The sequence below is a fragment of the Crocodylus siamensis genome, chromosome 2 (assembly GCF_052110815.1).
Source record: "Crocodylus siamensis isolate JL-2025a chromosome 2, ASM5211081v1, whole genome shotgun sequence".
NCBI lineage: Eukaryota > Metazoa > Chordata > Crocodylia > Crocodylidae > Crocodylus > Crocodylus siamensis.
The window spans coordinates 79,089,770-79,112,455 of record NC_143396.1 but is presented as its reverse complement, the minus strand read 5'-3'; the positions used below and the strand labels follow the sequence as shown (position 1 = coordinate 79,112,455).

The 22,686-nt window shown below is 45.5% G+C and overlaps 1 protein-coding gene and 1 long non-coding RNA gene across 5 annotated transcripts in view; one reads left to right on the top strand and one right to left on the bottom strand.

Moving 5' to 3' along the window:
- The window catches only part of LOC149870429 (uncharacterized), a 98,397-nt gene that overhangs the window by 61,181 nt on the left and 14,530 nt on the right, over positions 1-22,686 (top strand). For 3 of the 4 annotated variants that reach the window (XR_016440751.1, XR_016440753.1, XR_016440752.1), the window contains one exon: positions 15,860-15,960. This is a non-coding gene — a long non-coding RNA (uncharacterized LOC149870429). Of the gene's footprint in view, positions 1-12,653; positions 12,901-15,859; positions 15,961-22,686 lie in introns of those variants that run through there. The other variant, XR_016440754.1, reaches the window with a different exon arrangement.
- Positions 1-22,686, bottom strand: part of MFAP3L (microfibril associated protein 3 like) — a 56,860-nt gene that overhangs the window by 28,643 nt on the left and 5,531 nt on the right. The gene's annotated exons all lie outside the window — the stretch shown is intronic.

Below are 22,686 nucleotides of genomic sequence, written 5' to 3'. Positions count from 1 at the left end.
CTAAGGTTTCATATCCTGAAACACTGCATAGGATGACTGTATTTAAACCTTTTCAGCAATACAAAGTATCTGTTTTTGCTCTGGGAGTTTGCAGGTTAGCAGACTTCACAATCACGACATCCATAAATTGTGCAAAAGGTATTTTAGATACTTAAACTTCTTGTATAAATATATTGGCACTTATTTCTGTCACTCAGATACCCGCACACCCTAGGTAACTAAGGTAACCTGGGTTTATAGCTGAAAGGATAAGAAAAATAGCTGCATTTTTTTTTAAAGTGATGTTTCTAAAATGCTTTCCTAAAATGATATGCCATAATCATAATACGGAATGGGATGATGTAGATCTTTATTACCAGATGTTGGGGATAAACTACTTACATTATTTGTGGCTTTGTTGCCTGCAAATAATACACCTATTTCTAATGCCACAGCATGCAATGTGTTTGCACTGTTTAACATACCTTTTTTTTAAGACTATGTGCAACATGGTGACATTCTAAGAGTCCCTGGTTATTATGGTGCTACACATCATGGCCACATTGAAATTTCCAGTGGCCGAACTCAGATTCTAATGCTACAAAAATTGCTTTCACCTGAGATCTGACAGAAGCTATGCTTCTGTATTAGGACAATCTGAGTTCTATTGCTCCGAAAATCTGTATCAGCTGGGTACACTTCACAGTGATAACAAAGTCACAGACCTGTTGTGCTACTATCAGAAAGGCGAAACTCGAAGATGTGCTACCATCGAAACTTGAGGATGAGCGCTATCTAATTCACAGAGTTAATGAGCCAGCTAGTGTATATACACAACTCCATTCAATGCTAAACAAAGTCAGAACTGCTCATTTGCATGTGCTCTCTATCTTATTGCAACACCCACTTTTCTGTTAGCTCAAGTGCAAAGGGGCTGTACTATAAGAGGAGGAAGAATGGAGTTTCATTGCCTTGGTCACTGGAATTCTCTGCCTGGCTGTGCAGTGTTGTGGCCAGGATAAAAGTTGAAAGCTAAGGTTTGCTATAATGTATGGTGCTCATATATCACAGTGAGGGACAGAGTATGAGCATCTAAATAAGACAGCCTATGCTATACCCATTTTGATTTTCCTCACAAGACTCACTGTCACGTGTGGATGCCTTGTATTAAACTACAGCCTACAATGAAAACATAACCTTACAGTAGGTCTGGATACTACAGTGATGGGCACTTTAAAAACCATTCATCTTGACAATAAGGCTTAGGACAGACATTCAAAAAGTCTGAGCCTAAAATTATTCAATCATTACAGGTTAGTCTAACCTGGCTATGCTAAACTGGTTTGTAACTGCACAGACATACCCTCTGGACTGAAAAAATTCAGGCACATGCTTGCAGTGGCTCAGGCTAGAAGCTACAGCAGCCCTCCCTTCCCTTCCATACTGCTGAGCAGGATGCTCTGATTAGGGAGGGGTTCCCACCCCTGCCCCCATGGGCAGCCCAGCAAGGAGCTGATAATACAGTGTTTGTCACCCTAACTTAGTGTTTATCAACCCACTAAGAAAACAACAGCTGCTCTCCATTAGTTCAAGCTCTTCTCAAACAGCTTTTCCAAGGAAGGACATTACCAGTTACCTGTTAATTAGTTCCAAAAAGCCTGTCTGCCTTTGTCCCGTCTCCCACAGCACGGACCATAGCCAGAATGTGGTCTGCTAGCTAATAATAGAATCATAGAATCAATAAGTTAGAAGGGATCTAGACAGATCATCTAGTCCGACCCCCTGCCATGGACAGGAAGGAGCACTGGGGATGGGAGGGGTCATAAGACCCCAGCCAAGTGCCTATCCAGTCTCCTCTTGAAGATTTCCAGGGAAGGTGAGAGCGCCACCTCTCTGGGAAGCCTATTTCAGGCTCTGGCCACCCTTACAGTGAAGTAATTCTTCCTAATATTCAACCTAAACCTATCCTCCCTCAGCTTGAGGCCATTGTTCCTGGTGATTCCAAGGGGGGCCCTGATGAACAGACTTTCCCTGAGTCCTTGCTCCTGGCCCCTGATAAGGTTGTAGGCAGCCACAAGATTCCCCCTCAGTCTTTTGCGGAGTTTGGAGAGATTCAGTCAATGCTGAGAGGTATATGTGTAAGGCAGAGGGGAGCGGGGAATCCTTGCTTGGACAGAGTGGTGAGGGGGGGCAAGCAGGAGGAAGCCAGGCAGATCCTGCTGTGAATGCAGTCTCTGCCAGAGCTGCAGCCAGGGAGCAGAGGGGAGGGGCTAGTCCTGCCAGGCTGCAGCAGAGAGCAGAGCCCCACCCAGAAAAGCATCTGGGATTCTGGGGGACTCTGATTTAACTTAAACCAGGAAGGGGCTTGGGACAGACATTGCATAAACCCGTTTGACCCAAATCGATTAAGTCTGGTACAAGTTTCCCTCGCTTTATGCTGTACATGCATTCCTGGAAAGTGGTGCATAACAGGAACCCACTTTACCATGTAACAAATAGGAATACATTCCAAGACCTTGACTATACTGACCCACAGACCCATTTCTATGACTTTTACAAGACAATTTTGGTACTCACCAATAGCAGACAGTACACACAAGCACAGGGTGGTGGTGAATGTTACCATCATGGGGATGGCAACTATAGAAACACATGCTGCAGACATCGAGCGAGAAGCACAGTTCCACATGGAGACTATATTTTGGCATGCATCATTCACACAATGCACTGCACAAAGCAGTTGACTGCAGGCTTCCACCACACCAATCACATAAGAGTGAATTTCCATTACCCAGCACTCACGGGAAATGGGGGGTGCTGCATAACCAAATGTGCTGGTTATTTGAGAGGCATCTTTACCTTGTTGGGCAAAGATGCCCCTCCTGCCATGTATGGTGTGTCCACATCTCAGATTAACCATACCACCCCTCCGACTCCCCCCCTCCCTGGTTGTCAGTGTGCCAGGGGAAAGGGAAAGGGGGCTGCATGCAGGCTGCTTTCCCCTAGGCTGAGAGATTCGACAAGACAGGAAGTCCTACTTCCAGTCTCCCTTTTGCCGCATTGACCGGCGTTAACCGGCATGCTGGTTAATACAGCATGCCAGTTAATGAAGTGCCGGTTAACACAGCTTTTACTGTAACAAATTTTTGTATAAAAAAAGGTCATCGCATAAGAGCAAATTTGCATATACAGAACCTGCATAAAATGAGGGAAACCTGCACTACATTCAGCCAGGTTTATCTCAGTTTCAACCATTTTCAAACTGGTTTATGTACACTGAACATCTGTTCTGTTACAGGTTTAAACCAGTTTCTGATCACTTAAACTGGTTTATGTGTAATGTCTGTCCCTAGCCTAAAAATACAAGACTTCAACTATTCTGTATTAAAGCAACAGTATTTAAATTTATGAGTATGAAAACAACAATCAGATTATAATTATTAAAATATCCCTTCTGTGTAGATATGTCAAATTTAGCCTGTTCTTAACATGACCAACATATTGTCTAAACATACTTACTTACCAAGGAACTTGTTATTCTGGCACTGTACGTGCACCATAAGCTGCAATACTGCTTATAATAATTCATGCCTACTGTAGAGGATAACAATAATACTATTTCTAGGATTCCTGGAAAGTACAAGGTTAAGACAATTTAATGTACTCTTACTGAGTTTAAAATAAACAAAATTAAGCTTTTGGATAGTGGGAGAAATAATCAATTGATATTCTCAAACCACACTGGAATGAGATGACAGCAGTCTCTGCTTTTATTTTTTGCTTCAGGAAGATTTCCTGATGCTTTATGAATATATTCCAGGGTACAGAGAATAGGCAACTCCTAAAGAATTTTAAACAGTTATTTAAGACTTGGGATTTTGACAGCAAGTGTTTTCAAGCACTACAAATATCCCTAGAGCAACTGAAAAAAGAAGAAAATCCTTCTTTCTGTGCATCAGCTTTCCTACAAAAAAAGAAAGAATGGAAAAACAAAACAAAAGATCCCAACTGAAACTGCCACATCTGCAATTTTAGCTTGATTCTGAAGTCCTTACTCAAGCCAAGTTTTCATTGAGTTCAAGAGTCCTGAAATATCTTTTTTGCTCTTTCTCATGTCCCAACAGCTGGAGCAGTGTATACTAATGAATGCCATCTTTTTCATATATACATGGTGTCACTGTTCACATGGAGACACAGCAACTGTAAGCATTTTTATCATTGAACCAGGGAATAGTATAAATAAAAAAATCATTTTTGATGCTGGAAATAACTACATTACATTTCCTCTTTGGTTCCTGCACAGACATGTATACAAGCTATTTGCTGAGGTTACAAGACCTTAAGCCTACAGCGGTCGGCTTTTTTGTATCATCATATTATCTTCTTTTCTGGGGGCCTGTACAATCCTGTCATCCATGGAAGCTGATCCATGTATATGGAACATCTGTCCTTCTTTGAAGGCCCCTGGGTTGCTGTGCTTGAAGTGTGGCTGCCTTTAGTGCCTAGTCTAAACACTACTTCTAGCCCAGAGAAGCAAATGGTGAAAAACTGAAAGCAGCATCATTAACTTTCATGAAGGAATCCAGCGAGAAACTATATTATGTGAGGGGATTGTAGTGTACATCTCCAAGGGACATGACCACAAAAATTCCACTGTGGTGTCAACTATCACTGGTGAGAAGAAGTCTCCCTAGAGCTTGCTGTACATTCAGTACTTTATCTGGCATTTACGTCTACTGTATCTACTTAGTTCTACTTAGCACTGGGGGGAAACAGCCCCTGTCTTGGAATTGAGGTGGTGGGGAAACAAGCAGCTACTGCTGCTTTGGCCCTGACCCTGACCCTGACCCAGGGCTGGGGCCAGAGCCGCACCTGCTGCTCACCTGCCCGACCTTTGCCCCTATGTTACTTTAAGGGAGAAGCTGTATCAGGGACGTCTCCAAGTGGGGAAAACAGCACATTATAGGCTAGCCATCATGCCAAAATGAAGACCCCTGTTGGTGGCTGGAGAGCCACCTGACAGGAAGGGGCAGGGCTTTGGAGGCACATAAGGCCAGTGCCTGGGAATAGGCAGGCAGTCTGGCCCAGCAGGCATCAGGGAGAGGAGCTCCTGTGCAGGATAGCTGCAGAGAGGGACTGATTGGCACACAAGCTGTCCCTGAGAGATGCATGTACAGAGCTAAGAGGAAAATTATTGACCTAATATAGGGAGGTTTTTCTTTTCGTGATACAGCCAGTGGGGTTACATTTTGGTTCTAGTTTATACCAGAGGACTGGGTGTGGCTGGTAGGGGGTGGAAAGGAGCAATAGGGGTGCTGAAGGGACACACTAGTTTTTGAGCCTTGCCAAGGGCACATGCAGCCTGAGGCCAAGAAGGCCAGGGCCTGAGCCCAGAGTGGGTAATGGGGAGGGCCAAAGGCCAAGAGGGCCAGAGCCTGAGCAAGGGGGGCAAGGCAGGTAGCCAGGGGCTATTGAGAGGCTGAGATTGAAAGGCAAGGCCAGAGCCAGTGGGCCTAGGCTACCAGTCTATAGCCACAGTAGGCTAAGGTTAAGAAGGCCGAAGCCTATACAAGGGAGTAACTAGTAACCGAGTGACATCTGTGAGGGATGGGTGTGGCTGTAGGGGTAGGAGGAGGCCATGAATAGCCCTCAAGGCAACTGGTGCCCTGGGGCCTGGACAAAGCCAGGAGGGCTTTACTTTGTGCTTGAGGAACAGGACTAGGATCAGCTGGGTCTGGGAGAGACCTGCTGGCCTGAGAATAGATAAGGGCTCACTCTGGGACCCTGGAGCAGCCTCTCTCTTTACAATCAAATAATTCTACCAAGGCATGGCGGGAGAGAGGAGAGGGAGGGTCCCCAAGGAACTGGAGTGGGGCAGCAGCTGCATGGCCACCAGGGGGCTGCCCTGGGGCTCGGTTCTGTTACACCCACCCCTACACGGCCTCTGCCCCCCTGCCTGCCCATCCCCACCGCTGTGCTGCTGACACTGCTCTTGAGCTGGGCTGAGGCCACGCTTCATGCTCCAGACTGGAGCAGGGATGGAGCCTGCTGGCACTGGAGCAAGGCTAATGGAAAGGGGGTGGCGGAGGGAGGTGCACACAAGGGAGCTGGGCCTGCAGGAGGGAGATGGGGGACAGGAAGCCAGAAGCTGTGGGGAGGGGACAGAGGCAGCAGAGGCAAGCTGCTTCACCACCCCCACCCCGGCCAGCTTCCCTCACTGCCTTGCCCCCAATGCCTGCCTCCCTGCCACTGCTTTCCCTGCTGCAGGGCTGGTGGTGTGGGAGCAGCAAATTTAAGATGACCCTCCAATAATTAGATTCTATACATGGAAACATTTATAATTAAAAACATTGTTTTCCTCATATATAGAATGTAATTACTGTGGGGGTTGGGAGGGGGTTGTTTTAAATTCAGCCCCATTTTGGATTCAGGTAAGCAGGGTATTTGCTCTTACCTGTACAACACAGAAGAAAGGCTAGAAGGAACTATAAGGCTTTGTGAATTTTATCATTGAAGTTAGGTGGTGTTGTGGATGCCCTAGAGCAGGGGTCAGCAACTTTTTTGCAGCACATACACCTCTGGGTGGATTGCAGGGGAGTGGCTGGAATTGCACTGCTCCAGACCCCTCCCCCGCTATCCTCCTGGAGGTGCACGTGTAGCCCCAGCTGCCACTGCCATGGAGCCTGGCCAGAGCTCTGGAGCCTAGAGCAGCTGCTTGCAGCTCCTGGCTGCAACCAGTCTGGGTTCTGGGCAGCTGCTGCCAGCCACAGAGCCTGGGCTACTTGCAGCTGGGCTCACAGCCTCCTGGCCACCTGCTGCAAGTGTCCTCGACTATGTGGCTGGTGGCAGCCGCCCAGAGCCCAGGCCAGCTGTGGCATGCTAAGTGAAATGGCCTCAGTGAACCATGCTCTAGCACACGTGCAAGGGGCTGCCAACCTTTTTGGCAGACATGCCACAAATTAGCCCGGCACCCTTCACAATTCCCTTTCTTGGCCTGATCTGTGGCCCTGTTTTCTGCTCCCAGCTCTGTGCTCCCTGCCAAATTTGCTGCTTTGTTTTTTGCTTCTTGCCATCTCCCTGATCTGTCATATACCATACGCGTAGGCTGCCATGCCACTTTTGGCACCCATGTCACAGGTTGGCCACTCCTGCCTTGGAGGATGGGATTAGGATTCAGAATAAACCTAGATAAACTGGAACAAGGCTCAAAATTAGTCAAATGCAGTTGGCCATACTGAGTTTCAAAGACTTGCACTTTGGACAGAATAAGTGCATGCACAAATATATACTAGGAAATGACTGGCTAAGTTAAAAGGACCTGGAGGTTAGTGCGACTGTAAGTTGAATATGAACCAACTGTGTGGTCTCTTCGCAAAATAAAAAGAGCAAATAGCATCCTGGGATGTTGTTCCCTTGCAAGTCAAAGAAGTGATTCTTTTATCCAACTTTGGTGAGGCCTCATCTGGAGTATCGTGTCCAGTTTTAGGCCTTACATGTCAAGAAAAGTATGAACAAATGAAGGTGTTTTAGAGCCTGGTTCTTCTGACTGCCGTGGTTTGACTGTCTGGCCGAGCTCATGTGGTACTACACATTCAGCTGTTTTCTGTGCCTGGGAGATCCTGGGATTAAAAAAACCCAGACACAAAAAAGGTGGAGTGATGCATGCAGGGGCAGTGCATGCTGCCCAAAACTGAAGCCTGGCTAGGTAGAACCAGACTCCAGCTGCTCCCAGGCTCCGAGCAGCAGGATTGCCACTACTGCAGCCCCAAGAGACCCCCAGGACCTCAGGTAAGGTTGCTGGGGACAGCCTTGAGCTGGCCCCAGCCTCCCTTACCCCACCTGGGGTAAGTTGCCATGCACCAGAGTGCTCGTGGCACAGGCATTGTCTGGGAACAAGAAGCAGCAGCACAAGGTGTACTGCTGCTTCTTGGCCCCGGGGAGACAAACATCCATGCTCATGTGGACATGGCCTGTAAGTCCTTTTTTGGTATTGGTGTTGACTGTTACTTCCTTGCTTTTCTCATGTGCACAGCTATAGCAGCACCACTAAAAAGAACAAATAGATTGGTAATGGAATTGCACTTATGTGTATTTTGCCCAGTGACAGGCTGACTGAACACAGAGGAAAAGAAGGATGCTGATGCAGAACTTGGCCTACTTTGCTGCTAGTATATTGGCTTATTTTTCCTCTCCTATGAGTGTAATCCTATTATCTAGTGCTACAAAGTTATCCAATTCAATTGCAAACCCAAATAAACAAACTCAATGTGCAGTGAACAAATGGTATCTCTACAGCTTAAGGAACTCTTAACAGCCCAGCATTAATTTGCTTGACTAGTAGGCAACAATAAAGAAAAAAGAGGAAAGAGAAATTTAGCTTCAGCCCATTTATCCACAGCTCAAACCCCAACACCTGACTGGAAGTCAGCAGATCAGTGCAAAAAAACCCCCCCAACACACATACATATATATACACACATATATATAATTAATAGAAGGGGATATATATAGATATAGAGATCTATATAGATATAAATATAAAATCTATGTCCTTACCCTTTTAATGGTTTTGTTGTAATAATAAATCTGTATATAGTTAAGTAATTGATTGACTAGACCTGACGCTATAGGGGATGGAGGCGGCCATTGGGCTGTTGTGTCCCTCCATAGCACGCTGTCCTGCCAGTAATTCCCTCAGTTGGAGAGGGAAGTACAAACCTGTGTACACCTGGGATACACACACACACACACACAGAGTTATCATTTAAAATACAGATGAACAATAAAACAAAACAAACCAAAGGATATTGATTGGGCAATCTTATAACTATTCATATACAGACTATTACTTCAAGTTATTCACATAAACTGTAAGGCACAGTCCACAAATATAATCAGCAGTCCTCAGACTACCTGGGTGCCCTCCGGGGTAGGTGCCCCACTCCCAAGGTACCACTACAGGAAAGGAGGTGGGGGGAAAGAAAAAGGAGAGGAAGACCTCAAAAGACTCCTGAACTCCCCCACTATCACCCACATGGAGTGGCCCACATGGTGCCCCTTTGCAACCCTTGGGGGGGTCCCTCCCTTATGGGGACCCTCTCTCCAGGGTAACTTACTACTCCACAGTCCCGGAGGGTTGCCTTTTGTTCTCTAGGTCAAGCTCTGTTCCCTGCTGGGTTTTCCCACCACCTGACTCTGCTGCCGCCATCCTGGGTTAGGGCCACATGCATCGCTGTGTGTAGTGGGTGCTTCACCTTGTGCTAGGGGTTGCAGGCCTGGACAGCCTCGTGCAGCACCGGGGCTCAGTCTGTTCCCAGACCCTCTGGGCAGCATCATCTGCACCAAGGTGCTGCCCCATGTCAGCAGCTGTAGTCCCGAGCCACCTCAAGCGGCTCCCAGGGTCTCTCGCCTTCCGTGCAGCACCTCCTGCACCGAGCTCCCAGCCTCCTTCTGGGGGTTGAGGACCTGAGCTGCCCCAGGGGCTCCAAAGATCCTGCTCCATGCACCAGCCCGTGCACTGTGTCTCTGGCTGCATACCAAAGGCTGCAGACCTGAGCCGCCTCACACAGTTTCCAGGGTTTGGATGTCATGCACAGTGCTGTGCACCAAGAACCTAACTGCTGGAGCCGTCCCCCCCACCCTGCTGATGGAAGTCTTCAGGGGCTCTTCATGGGCTACTGCTTTGCCCTGCTGAGCAGCTCTCCTCAGCCCCACTCTTCTCTCTTCTCTGTCCCCAACGCATCTGCCCCTTGTGCTGGGCACGCAGCTCCTTTTATACGCTCCAGGGCTCCACCCCTGAAGTCTTCCAGACCTGAGCATTGCAGTCTTCAGTCAGGTCCGGGGGAGCCTTTCTCCCCCTCCCCTCAGGAAAGGGGCGTGATATTATTTCTCTTGCTGCCTCTTGATTGGTGGATGGGCTCCACCAATCAAAACAGCAGGATTCCAAGCCTGGGCCTCAACCCAAGCTCTGAAAAGTAAGCCTGCTACATATGTATACATACATACACACACACGCATATACACATGTATTTTTTTTCTGTTTACACCAATCCCCTTTCTAGTTTCAGCCATGAGCAGGGGGGGAAACATTATTTGCGGGAGCTGAGCCCTGCCTGACCCCTCTTCTCGCTTCCGCAGGGCTGTTGCGGGTTCGGCACATGCTGGGGCTGTATGTGGCGGTGGAGGAGCAGCTGCATGCCGAGCGGCGCTGGGCACTGTGGGATGGTGGCACTGTGGAGCTGCTGCTGCCATGAAAAGTTTGTGGGGGCTAAGCACCAATAACCCCGGCCTCCACCTATGGTTTCAGCAGATCATTTTTATATAATGGACAGTCATAAAAAGCAAATGGGTTTCGGTGGAGGTAGGAATTTTCTGTTGTACAGAAAGTTAAAAGTTCACTGGGAATTTGTAGGCTCATGAGTGTGAAAAAAAAAAAGTCTGTCTAGACCAGGGGTCATCATGTGGTACAGGCAGTGTCTGTGTGTAGCATATGGTAGCCTGGGGAGGGGACAGCCAGCACAGCAGAAGACGGGATAGGAAGCAGAAAAAACAGCAGATGGGGAAAGGAGCACAGGCAGGGAGTAGAAACCAGAACAACTGATTGGGCAGGGGAAGAAGGAGGATTGGAGTAGTGCTTGGGGAGGACGTGGGGCTAATTTGTGGCATGCCTGCCAAAAATGTCGGCCCTCTCTGGTCTACACCACTGCTGTCCACCTTTTGAGTGCCTGGGGGCTGCAGAGCCTCTGCCATACATTGCACAGGCCACACTATGGGGGCAGGCAGTAGTAGCTGGAGGAGGGAAAGCCCAGAGACTCTGGCAGCAGTGGCAGGAAGAGCAGTGTGGGAAGCAGTGCCCAGACCAGGAGCCTGGGGGCTGCAGTTTAACCCTGCATGTGGGCTGCCAGTTGGACAACCCTGAGCTAGACAATAACAGTAAGACTTCACTCACAACCAGCAGCAGTCTCTCAAAAGGGACACAATGGTATCTTCTCACTCTGTCTGGGAGATTTCATTACTTGGACCTTCACAATTTTTTTCCCCTCAGGCAGTGGCAGGACGATCATTACAGCAAGACTAAACACTTCCTTTTGAGCTTCTGGCATCTGGTTCTTTGACTAGCATCGTGGCTTGCAGCTTTCCCCTCTGTCCTTACAGCTGCTTTCAACTGCCTTGGAATCCTTACGAGCCTTCTCCTCTAGCGTCTCTTGACATCAGTCATGCCACCGGTCCGCTGCTCTCACCTCCACAAGGGAAGCATGCAACATGTCAGGGATAGTGCCCCGGCTGGTTAGACCGATGGTGCAATGGCCAAGCCACATGGCTGACCGAGTTTTTTTTACCCCTGTTGCACACTGCTTGTGATAGGAACTCATGTGAGACTTGTTCTAGGGACTCCACAAAAAGAAGAGAAGGAACCGTGATATGACGTGGGCTTTATAATCAAGCCTTTAGAGCACTGAGGAAAAGCTAGGAATCACCATGGCAACTTCCCTATAGCATGCTTTTATACTTTTTGAGTAGATGAATTCTTGAATAAGAAGGTAATTAATGAAAGTAACAATCTGATAGAAGTGGAATTAGAGCCTGGAAAGATCAGAGTTGGCCTTGCCACGTAAAGCAAAGGCAAATAAATGACCTGTACCTTTTCAAAACGACCTGTTTGAAGATTTGGCAATAGACATAACTCCAGATCACCAAATACTGAAGTAGCTGTGTGTGCGCTTTGGAATACTGTATTTTGCACAGACAGAAGGAATCTAAAGTGTATGCTTTTGATTCATAATACTAATCAATTTCTTGTGTCCAGAAATTGAGTTCAGCTGTGGTTACCTCCATATAAATAAAATAAAGCAGAAGTAGAATGAGTTCAGAAGTTTACCATGATAAAGGCTAGAAGATTATTTATCTTGAAGAAGAAAAGAGTAGAGAGGATATGATAAAAGTACACAATATATTAACTAAATAATACAGAAAAAGACGAGCACTTCTATTTTACCTTTTCTCATAATACACAACAAGAGGACCTTCAGTGACCTAGCATATTTAAACAGGTGGGAGAAAATAATATTTTATGTAGCAGCATTAAAAATGGACCCACCTGAAGGAATAGGAAGGGCTGCCTTGCAGAGGGACAGAGCGTGAAGAGGCAGTTTGTCCCTGAGGGCGAGTGAAGCTGTTTTGGAGGTAGCCGTCTTGGAAGTGGGAAGGGTGATGTAACCCTAGCAGGGGTTAGTAAAAGCCCGGAAGAGTCCTGGCCTGGGACTGGCCAGAAGGCTTGGTTAAAAGAGAGGAGCAATTTTCTGGGGAGGAGAACAAAGCAGAGAGAGAGGGGTGAGAGACAGGCTGGAGACCAGGGAAAGGATCTCCCCATGGCCTTCCTCCGAGAGCCCCTGGCAGCGCCCTGCAGAAGTAGCAGCAGATTGTGCTGCACCATGTCTGTTCTCCCTCCCATCCCCGGGAGCCCTGCCGGGGCAGGACAAGAGAGGAGCTGCCTGTGGTGAGACCCTCCTGCAAGCCTCGGTGGGGCTGGGTGAGCACAGCAGGGGAGGAGACACAGGGCCAGGGGGAGGCTGCCTTGTTTTTCCCCCTGTGAGTGAGAAGGCCCCGGGAAGCAGCAGGCTCAGGGTGCCAGAGGGAGTGCTGGCCTAGTGGGGCAGGGACTGCTCTGGCCACCAGAACCCTGGGGGCAGGCAGGGCCCAGGGACGGGCTGCGTTTGCTGGGCACTGTGAGACTGCCGTTACAACCTACAGCCCAGACACTGGTCCCTGCTGAGCCAGGGGAGGGGTCTGGGCAGGAATCAGCTCTTGCAAGGACGGCAGGGGAGGACAGGAAGATAGAGAACCACCACCTGCTGCACAGAGACCGCTGGAGCTCATGGGAGGGACGCCAGCACCAGGGACCACTCACAGATCCTGTGCCAGGTACACAGATGCAGACAATAGTATGCCCCACCAGGGGCTGGGCACACAGGGTCCTCAGTACACAGTGTATAAGTTATAGACCGTAAATAAGTTCTTGATGGTTTATTAGTTGGAGTATCAATGCATTTATTTATTGGTTCCTTATTTATCGTGGGTAATCTGTATACCTCCCCCTAGTGTAATGTGTATCCAAGAAACATTAATCCTTAAGCCACCATCACCAGGTCATGCAGTATTACCTTTGTTCTATTGCATTGGTTATATGTTACCTTGTAAATAATTAAATCATGTACGTAGTTTTATAATGGTCTGCAAGATTTTCGGATTGTAAGGGGATGGTTTTTGCTCAGGGACCCTGCAGCAGCTACCCAGGGAGCTGGATGGGGCCATGGGCTACCAGGTACCCCAGGATCCCACTATTCAGGTGAAGCAGCAGGCAGTGTTGCGCCCAGGGTTACATTTATATAATACACTGTTAGCATGTGAAATTCATTGCCAGGAGGCAATGTAAAGCCAGGAATGGGGCAGGATTCAAAGAGTAATTGGATATTTATGTGGATAATGAGACCTTTCTGTTAAATTAGTAACAAGACACTTGTAAGTGGACACACCTCTACCCTATGTTTGCATTGCCTTCTGAAGCAAAAAGTACTGTCCTTTGTCAAACATTATATTGTAGAATAAATAGCCTGCAATGTGTTCATTAGTCTCAAATTCTGCATGTAAGAAAATTTTACAAAATAGTATAGTGGGAGCTATAGCCTAATTTTGTCTGCTTTGAAGGCACCCTACTAAGCATGCAAAAACCTGTCAACCTGTTTTACAAGGTGGTAAGCAATAAATAAATAACGAAAGACAGGAAGATAGAGAATTCAGGAATAGACATTGGCTCTGAGAAGGTAACAGAAAAACTAACTGTGACAAAAATCAAGTCTAGTTAATAATGAAACCATACAAAAACTATTTGTTACAGATCTATCCAGGCCTGCAGAAACAGGGACTGGTTAGTTTTCTTTAACCTTTGTTTCAAGATCCAGCTGCATGTCAGTAAGTTACCACAATAAGACACCAAGTATTAAGATACACAATCTGATAGAAGTATATGGGGTTAAAAAAAAAGTGTGATCTAGTATAATGTCATTCACTCAGTTTAAGGAGCACTTGATTTGAGCAGTAAATAAAGTTAAAAAGAAAATTCACAGCCACTAAAGAAAAATACTGCTTTGCAATTAGGTTTTTCATTTTAAGGCCAGCATGAAAAAAACCCACTGCTACCACTCTTGTAGCACCCTGAACTTGAGAGGCTTGTAAGGATACTAGCCCCAAGGAGATACTTAGTGGAATTGGGCAGTTTTGAGGTTTCCTTTCCCATTTGTAAAAACTGAAGGAATTTGAAAATATATTTTTCCAGTGGACAGAGCAACTTAAATAACTCGGCAAAAAAGAAAACTTATGAAAACATGAATAAAAACAGCAATTGTAGCTGCTGAGTTAAAACAGCAGCATTCTGATGGGCATATTCTGTTAGTGTACTGGAGTTACAAGATACAGCACTATCTGCTGTGAAATCAGTAGCAAAGAAACTTTCTAAGGTTAGGAGTTGACATCCAGCTAGTTATCAGGTCTTTACAGTGTAAAAGTCTTTACAGTGTTTTACTATATAATAGTATAAATACTATATATACTGTATAGATAGCTCTGGTACATAAATCATCTGGCTTTATTAACAACTGCATTTGTTCGGAGGTTATGCAATCACCACTTCATAATTTGGTACACAAACAGCTTTATCATTTTATTAAATGGTTGCTTAACTCCTTACAAGTATACCCTTGGCTACAGCTTGTAGCACATCTACTTCTTTGGTGCAGGAGTAAACAGATGGATCAGAGACTTTGGGTGGAAACAGATGTTGCCTTTCATTGCCTTTGTGCCACCACAAACATCACTGTGGCAGCACAGAGGTTAAGCAAACAGCTGTCCATGCCCCTTGCCACATCACAAATGCCACATGTTTGTGGCCACAAAGGTGGTATTCATTTGTGCTGCTATTTAGCACAGGAGATCCTGGGCAATGCAGAGCTACCTGCACTCTCCAGCTACTCTGGGCAGGTACTCAGGAGTTGAGGGGAGCTTATTCCTGTGGACCCTGGGAATTTCCATGCAGGATAAGGCCCCTGAAATTACACATAAACCGGTAAAAGTGATTGGAAACTGGTTCAAATCTGTAACACACCAGAAGTTCAGGGCACATAAACCACTTTCAAAATGACCAAAATCAGTTTTAAATAAACCTGGATGGAGGTAGTATCAGACTTAACTGATTTAAGTTAAATTGGTTTGTTGAACTTCTGTGCCAGATTCCCTCCAGATTCAAGTGAACTCACAGTCCTTCAGCATCCTAGGATGCTTTGCACCTTCCTTGCAAATCTCCTCTCACAGGGTGGGCAGGCTAGCTTTGGCCCAAGCTGTCTGCTCCAGAAGAGCAGAAAGGGATGCTAGAGCACCTCCTGGCTTCTGACCTGTGTTACTGCAGACATGTGACTGCATTTCTGGACTCAAAAGTGAACGTCTGTTCACTTGCTTATTGGTTCAATCTATGCAGTTTAAACTAACCTGCAAAGCTGGAATCAATTCAGCCTTGTACTTTTTGACTGTCTGTATTTAACCTAGAAGTGCCTACCTGACTTTCCCTTCTTAGAGACACACCCCAGGGATGTGTCCCAGCACAGCTGACTAGCTTTATTTGCTGACATCTATTTCTACTCCTAACTTCCTTTTATTGAAGGTAGCAGTAACAGAAAGGAGGGAGGGAGGGAGGAAAGAAGGGCTGAGAAGAGATGTAGAACCTCTCCATCCTGTCCAAATACCATTTCTATGAGTTGCCTCATGCCAGGTGACTCTGTGTAGTTCTCATTTTCTTAATGTTCTTTGTCTCTTTTATTTATATTTGTGGCAGGTGGCTGCAAAATCCTGCTAGTTCTGTAAGTAATGGAAGACACTTGGTGTATGAGTAAAAGAGTATGCAAGAGAAAAAGGCAAAAGGCAGTGCAGACACAGGCAAGTATCATCTCTTTCCCTATTCAGTGAACTTTCTGGAAAGGTCATCTTTGCTTATGGTGCATCTGATTAATTTTTCCTAGATGATAAGGAGAAAAAAAATTTCCTTTGCTTTTTATACTTTCTAAAAATTGTCTGTAGATCTATGTGTGATGGGATCAAATTAAAGTTATAACCTAAGTTTAGTTTTAAAAGACTTTTTAGGACTCATCATTTAATACAGACAATCTGCTTGATCTTGTATGAAAAACTGGAAATGTTTAGTATTTTCAATGTATTCAATATAGTATTAAGAAACAGAATTTTAACAGAAGGACTCCTTTCAGTAACAGAAGCATTATGAATCCGTATATAACAACTCCCACCAGATTATTTTTTGACTTTAGGCAGCTACAATGATTATGTAAAAATATGTAAGAATTAATCTGCAAGATGCATGTTGTTACCAGTTGTTAATGAATCTCTTTGGATGTGTTTACATGTGCAATTAATGCGACTGAATATACTTCGTTTCAATCTGAGCTGAAGCAAACTAATCCTAACAGAACTGTCCACACACTTGTTTAAGTGCAGTAATTTACTGTACTGCTGTATACCACTTTTATCTGATGGGACTATTTCACAGAGCAGCAAAGTAGTGTACTGTGCCCTAACTGCCACACACATGCAGACGGTGATGTTATACTGCACAGTAAATTAGTCTGCTGTGCTGTACAGTCTTGTGTAGACGTGTCCTTTCTGTACTTACTGGCCTCCAGGAGAGTACTTACTTGCCTCCAGGAGATAGTGTGAAGAAGTTAAGTACTGACATTGTGATTATGACTAGTTTAGAATTCTCAGAGGTGGTTTTCAAGGAATAACTTAGCAGTCATTTAGGTGAGTTAATGATGGCAATTTAAAGTTTAAATTTCTTCACTCATTAGTAAAGAGCTTTTTGGTAATACTGTGTAGTCTCCCATATCATGGGGCAACCCAAAGTAGATCTCTGCATTGATGTGGAGACAAATTAAAGTGAAGTGGGGCCTGGTCAAGGTGCTGGGCTTCATTTCCATGCCTCTACCACACTGGAGAGCTAATGTTATTTAAATTTGAAAGACTGTAGGATTTTCCAATTGTCTTTTCACTATTTATGTTCTTTTTACCTTTCATGTTTTGCCCTTTTCATTGCTGTGATAATAACAATGCAACTCTTGCACATTTGTATATAGTCAGTATTAGTTTCTTACTCTCTCACACAGCAACCATGAGGCTGTAAGTGCTGTAGGGGAAACTAAAAAATTGTTTTAATTACAACTTTATTACAAAATATGAACCTGTCTCATAATCATATCCAAACTATAATTAAAAGACTGAATACAAACAAAGAGACTAAGGTTCTGACTTTCTTACGCCATAAGAGGACTTAGAGCAGGTCTAGTCAAAATAAACTTGAACCAGGTTAGCTATTTCAATGCATGATCTGATTTTTACAATAATACCACCCAAAGCCATTTTACCTGAAATCTGTGTGTTAGATCTTGCCAATGCACAGAATTTATGCCATTAATACCTTTTTAAGTATGCAGTTTTGAAACTATAGTTAAAGCAGTACAGCCTGTTTGTGTGGATTTATTTATACTGTACTATATGCTATATACAGCTTATCTAGTCATATAACTTATCCTGTTACAGCATGGTATGCATCAGGAAAGTGTTGCCAGTATGCCTATATGCTGATAGCAGATGAGCAAAGTGTTTCTGGGAAGGTCAAAACTATATTGTCCTAGCTGCACTTCGTACTTGTATGGAAAATCATCTTTTGTGAACGAACCAACAGATACTGTTTTGCTGGTGCAACTGTGTCTACATTAAAGGCTTCTTCTGGCAGAACTATTTCAAAGAAATGTAGTTAGCAGTATTAGTCTGAAGTCAAGTAGAAGGCAGGGTAGATTTGCATCTCATAGGCTAACCAAAGTGTGTGCGTGTCAGGGCCAGGGTATAATTGCACTTGTGCACACACTATATATATATAAAATGTAGCATGAGCTCTTGTGAACTGAAGCTCAGTTCATCAGTTTACAAAAACTTGTGCTTCATATCCCTAACACCCACATCCCTTCTACCAGAAGTCAGTGGTGTGGTCCTGACCTATGGAATAAGCTATGCTAGTATAAAGCATGTTATAACCATGCAATCTTGTGCTTTAATTATTTTTGTTAAAAAAATGTAATATCCCTAACCAAAATATTTAAATGGTTACAAAGCCTGTGTGTAAACCAAGCCTTAAGACTTTTCTGCATCTGGAGTTGTTTTGAACAAGGAGTTAATTGGAAGCATTTATTCTAGAGTAAAACATGGGACACATGGAATTACTTAGGAAGAGCTCCATATGCAAACATGTTCTCGTTGACAGCAGCTACTTATATTCTGAAATACAGAGCGTCCACATACCACCCTTCACCAAATAAATAAGTCTGAAGTCACACGTTCTGTTACCTTGGTACATGGTTGCAAGTCAACCAACCCTCAGCCAAAACAGATGGCTCCTGATAGGGAAAGAAGCTTTATTTGTATCCTCTCAGTTCAGTCTTTCTGTTCAGTGCACATTGTGATGCTTTACAATGTGGATATGATTGATTTAATTAAATCACAGTATGATGACCAGGGAGAAGTAATCATATCCCCATTGTTTTGATAATGGCATTTCTAGAATGCCCTTATATGCAGATAAGAAATTATATTATCCTAGCTAATGCAGGATTTTTCAGTTTTAAAGAACTAAATTAAATTAGTATTTCACCCAAAGGTGTCTGCATGATGTACAAAGCCACATATTGGCTCTAAGTTTGAAATGTTTTTGTCCCAGCAACAAAGAATAGAACAGTTAGAACCAGATCTCACACACCAGCCTTTTAATGTCATAGTAATGTTCCATGTGTTCTGCTCTGATCCCACAAACTAGGAAAAACATCTTAAAGATGTGGAGCAGGGATTCCTACTATTAAAATGCAATCTTAAAACTGTAGCTACTCGAATCACCAAACCAGATTCAGACCACCCTCTGACTTGCTACATTACCAACCCTGAGACACAGACAACGGAATTCCTCTGGTTGTCACCTACAGCCCACAGCTTGAACACCTTAGACACATCATTATTAACCTAGTCATCTTTTTCAAGGAGGGGTTGTGTCTCAAAGTAGCCTGACTTAGAGGAAGATTTGAGAGATGGCACTTGGGTTGAGGGGCTAAGTCCTATCCTCACTGAAGTACCAGGTCTTGCAATGGACCCAAATGCCTGCTGTGCCCCATCACTGGACTGAATAACAAGGAGTGTAACATTCAAGGTTAATTCACCTGAAACTCTACCAGGCTAAGTACAGACAGTCAAAAAGCCTGAGGCTGAATGGATTCAGTCTTTGCAGATGAGTCTAAGCTGCAGAGATTAAACTGAGAAGCAAGTGAACAGACATTCACTTTTGATTCAGGTAGTGCAGCCACATGTCTGCAGTGGCTCAGGCCAGAAGCTGGGGGGTGCTACAGCATGCCTCCCAGCCTGACAGCCACTGCCAAGGGGAAGGGACTGAAGCTCCCAGGCTATTCTCCCCTCCCTACCTGTGTAGAAGAGGCATGCCCAGGCCTCAGCCCTGGTGCTGAGGCTGGCGGGGGGGTGCTTTAAACCTACTGTGGCCCATGTGAGACCCTAGCCCAGGTCTGGCTGGGTGGGGTGGGGGGACAGCACCTGCCAGACTTCTCTCTCCCCCACTGCTCCCCACTCAAGCGAGAGGGCAGCCCCTGCCAGGCTGAGGAGGAGGTGGTGGGGAAACAGGTGGTGGCACTGAATTCATAAAAGCTTGAAGAAGAATAATGCTTTCTCTGAAGCACACAAAGAACAACAAAAATCTTTGCCTAAGCTAAGTTATGGTGCAGTAAAACACAGTGAGAGCACAAACACTTTAGTCTAACTTAAAATGGAATGTAAGAAACCAAAAAGACAAGAGAAAACCTTACATAAGTCTTACGTAATTCTGGAGGCAGCGTCTCCTTAAGCCAGGTATTAGAATCATAGAATAGAATCACAGAATCATAGGGCTGGAAGGGACCCCAAAGGTGCATCAGGTCCAGCCCCCTGCATGAGCAGGAAAGACATCTGGGGTCAGATGACCCCAGCTAGGTGACCATCCAGTCTTCTCTTGAAGATCTTTAGGGAAGATGATTGTACTACCTCTGGGGTGAGCTTGTTCCATAATGTGGAAACCCTAGTTGCAGAGAAGTTTTTTCTAATGTTCAGCCTGAAACTATCTTCCAGGAGTTTATGGCTGCTGTTTCTAGTTTTCTGCCAGGGCACCAGGCCCCTGATGTACACCTCTGATATAGTGCCGAGCCACAATCAGGTTCCCTCTCAGTCTTCTTTTCTTTAGGCTGAAGAGTCCGAAATCCCTCAGCTTCTCCTCATATGGCTTGCTATGCAAGTCCTCGATCATGTGGGTGGCCTTTCTCTGGACCCTCTTGAGCTTTAGCACATCCTTGTTGAAGTGTTGTGCTGAGAACTGGATGCAATATTTCAGCTGCGGCCGCACCAATATTGAGTAAAGTGGGAGAATCACTTCTTTGGTTTTACTGGAGATGCATCAGTTGATGCATGCCAGAGTCTGATTGGCCCTAGCAGCTACCGTGTTGCATTGCTGGCTCATATTCATGCTGGGATCTATTGTTATCCCCGGATCCCTTTCATTTGTAGTGCTGGTCAGGTTAGCAATGCCCAGCCTTTAGGTGTGCTGGGGGGTTTTCCTTCCCAGATGCAGCACCTTGCATTTCTCTATGTTGAACCTCATCTGGTTACATTCTGCCCAACATGCCAGCCTGTCTAGGTCTGTTTGTATCTGCAGCCTATCTGTGGGTGTGTCCGCACAACCCCATATCTTGGTGTCATCTGTGAACTTGGCCAATGGGCTTTTCATCCCCTCATCCAGGTCGTTGAAGAAGATATTGAATGGCACTGGGCTAAGTACCAACCCCTGGGGTATGCCACTGCCCCGATCTCACCAGGACCACACCAATCCATTCATTCGGACTCTGTGTCTTACCCCGCAGCCACTTAATAGTCCCACAGTTGAGACCGATATCCTCCAGTTTTCTGATCAGTACCTCATGGGATACCAGGTCAAAGGCTTTCTGGAAGTCAAGGTATATGATGTCAACTGCTTTTCTCTTGTCCTGGTGACAAGTCACCTGATCATAGAAAGAAATGAGGTTGGCCAGACAAGACCTGCCCACGATGAAGCCATACTGGCTGTCATTCAGTATTATACCTTCTGCAAGTCTGTCACATATAGCCTCTTTGATGAATGTTTCTATGATTTTCCCTGGAATAGAAGTTAAGCTAAATGGCCTGTAGTTCTCCGGGTCTTCATGCTTCCCCTTCCTGAAGATGGGCAAAACACTGGCCCTCTTCCAGTCCTCTGGGATTTTTTTGAAAGACCTCTGCCAGGCGCTCTGCGATTACTTCGGCAAACACTTGCAGCACTCTTGGGTGGGGTTCATCCAGTCCTGCTGATTTATATACGTCTAATTTCTTTGATTGACCATACACCAGTTCTATGGCAATGGTGGGAACGATGTCAATCCCACCCTGCTCGTTCTGTGCCCTGCCTGGCACGTTGTTCCCCTTGGTCTTGTGAAAGACCAAGGCAAAGTAGTCATTTAGGAGTTCCATTTTTTCCTGAGTGGTAGTGACCAAGCATTGAGTAGCAGCCTGAGACTCCCATTAGTTTTCCTTTTACTCCCTATGTAGCTAAAGAAGGACTTCTTGTTGTCCTTGATTCTTGTAGCTAGTTTTAGTTTGGTTTCTGCCTTAGCTTGCCTAATCTGTTTTCTACAAGTGCGGGCCATTGTTAAGTAGTCTTCCTTAGAGGCTGTCCCAAGCTTCTATTGTTTGTACACCTCTTTCTTTTTCTGCAGGAGGGCTGCAACTTCCTGCTTAGTCAAGAGAGTTTTTTTTGACCCTTCTGCTACTTTTGCTCCATAAGGGAATAGATTCAGCAAGTCCTTCTTGGGGAATCAGCAGGTGGCTTTAGGTGTTGGAGTGGAAATCCCACAGGCCCATCTCTACCTGGGTTTTTACAGGCGCACTTGCACCCCTTCTCCCATTTGTGTGCCTTGACATTAGTATGTTTGTCACCTATAGCACCTTTGGCAGCACTCTCATGCATTCAGTATCTTTTGTCTCTGCTTAGGTATTCCAGTCTCCTAACTTTTACAAGTTCTACTTTATAATGTAAATATAATTCTTTACTTCCTTTGGTCACACTAGCCCAAGCAGTCTGGGACCCTCTCCTGTTCCCTTAGCTCTGTTCCCACCACATACATGTGATGCGTGCGCCAGTTCTTTGCCAACATCTCCCACCTCTAAGTTTGGTCCTACAGGGCTTGGCCCTGTGCTCACAGGTGGCAGGGGACCAGTCCCTCCAACCCCAGTTCCTCAGCCTCTTCTGCCTCCCCCACGGCTTGAGGAAGCTGAAGGGAATTATGCCCTCTCCCCCTCCCCTTATCAATTACTTGCTTGCCTCAGTCTCTGCCAGAGGTGAGAAGGGGTGGAGTTTGCTGGTCTCCTGCTGTTTTATAATGTAAATGTAGTTTTTTGCTTTCTTTGGTCACACCAGCCCAAGCAGTCAGGGACCCTCTCCTGTTGGCCAGCACACTGAGCTGGGGAAGGGGGGATTAAAGCCCCTCCCAGACCCCAGACCCA